Raw genomic sequence first — 2,206 nt, forward strand, 5'->3', positions numbered from 1 at the left:
CCAACTATTTATAACCATCATTCCATCATTTCATTAATGCCTTCCTCCCACATGAATGAGACTGCTGATATGCGTGAGCTTGTGTGTGTGTCGTAGCTTTAGTGTGCTTGAGCTACCAAAACAAGTACCACAAACTGGGTGACTTAAACAACAGGAATTTATTTTCTCACAGTTTGGGAGGCTAGAAGTTCAAAATGAAAATGTCAACAGGTTTGGTTTCTTCTGGAGCCTCTCTCCTTGACTTGCAGATGACCACCTTCTTGCTATGGCCCTTCAGTCTGTGTATTTCTGTGTCCTAATCTCCTCTTCTAATAAAGACAACAGTCATATTGGATTAGAGCTGTTAGGGACTGAATGTTTCTCCCCAAAATTCATGTTGAAGTCCTAATACTCAATGTGATAGTAGTTGGAGGCTGGGCCTTTGAGAAGTAATTAGGCTTGCATGAGGTCGTAAGTGTGGGGCCCCCATGATAGGATTAGTATCCTTAGAAAAAAAGACCAAAGCTCTCTGTCTTCCCACCATAGGAGACATAGCAATAAGGCGTTCATCTGCAAGCTAGGAGTGCTCTCACTGGAACTGAATTTGCCAGCACCTTGATCTTGGGCTTCTCAGCCTCAAGAACTTTGAGAAATAATTGAATGTTGTTTAAGCCACCCAGTCTATAGTATTTTGGTATAGCAGCCCAAGCCGACTAGGACAAGGGCCTACCTACCTCATGACCTTATTTAATCTTAGTTACTTCTTTAAAGATCCAGTCTCCAAATACAGTTACATTGTGAGATACTGAGGGTTAGGACTTCAACATGGGGTGATTGAGTACACAATTCAGCTTATAATATCATCAAATGACCATTTCAACTAAAAAATTAGCTAAAAATAACAAAATGTTATAATTACTAAGGTCTGTGACATTCAGGTCATCATCATATGATATTACATGTTCATACTGGTTATAACTGACCTTGTAACATAAATAAAAGTATAGCTACCTTAAATTGCCTATTCATTGAATCTAGGGCATAGCCTCTTGAAGTACCAGAAAGTATGGAAGTGCTGAAACAAAGACTACAAAAGAATGAGGGTATGTCAAAGGAGCACAGAATCCAATCTGAAAGAACTCCCATTGCCAAAGATGGGAGTTATTTTTTTAACTAACCTTCAGACTTTATTTGAATTTCACCAGATTTGAGCAACAAAATAAAGCAGTATTGATTATAACCCAGGTATAAAGTAAATATACAAGAATCCATACTAATATACATAAATTAATGCATAAATAAATAAATTGGGTAGAAGAGACAAATTTTCCTTACAGGAGAATTCCTGGCAGTATATGTAGATTCTCACATCCCCCCTTCAGGAAGTGGAGCTTCATTCCCACGCCATCCCTTTGTGTGTGGACTAGATGTAAGAAACTCCTTTCCAAAGAATAGAGTAGGGAAAAGTAAAATAGAAACTTCATGGCATATAAGCCTGGCAGACACCACCTTAACCAAGTGATGAAGGTTAACATAACCAGTGATGGCGTGTAGATACCATGTAACCCTGATATGATGGGACAAAAAAGGCACTTTGCCTCAGTGGTAGTCTTTCCAAAAATCCATAATCCCAGTAAAAAAATAAAAAATCAGACAAACCCGGCTTTGGACATTCTACTAGATACCTAGTCAATATTCCTCAAGACTGTCAAGGTCTTAAAAAAAAAAAGGAAAGATTGAGAAACTGTCACAGACCAGAAAAGACTGGGGAGAGAGGATGATGAAATGCAATGTGGTACTCTACATTGGATCTTGGAACAGAAAGAGGACATTAATGGGAAATCTGGTGAAATTCAAACTAGGTCTGGAGTCTAGTAAACAAAAAAAACGACCATCAAGAATAGAAACTCTATTCCCATGTGTAACTCAGAAAAAAAAAAAAAAATTCATGATTCCTTAGAAGCAGGTAATTCATCTTCTCAATACACAAATGGGAAAAGGGGGTAATAACCTCACCAAACCCACAGAGGCAGTCCCTGTTACAATTCAAAGTAACTTGGAAAATTAGGTTCTCATACCGTATGCATTAGAACCCTCTTGATAATCCTTGCATAACATATATTAGAAAAATAATACATTCCTTGCCATTCTCTCTTACACATGCCACAACCAGAATGACAATTCAGCCTAAAATTATATTATATTAAGAAACTATATGCTTTACCTA

This window comes from Propithecus coquereli, unplaced genomic scaffold (genome assembly GCF_000956105.1).
Source record: "Propithecus coquereli isolate 6110/MARCELLA unplaced genomic scaffold, Pcoq_1.0 Scaffold160, whole genome shotgun sequence".
Taxonomy (NCBI): domain Eukaryota; kingdom Metazoa; phylum Chordata; class Mammalia; order Primates; family Indriidae; genus Propithecus; species Propithecus coquereli.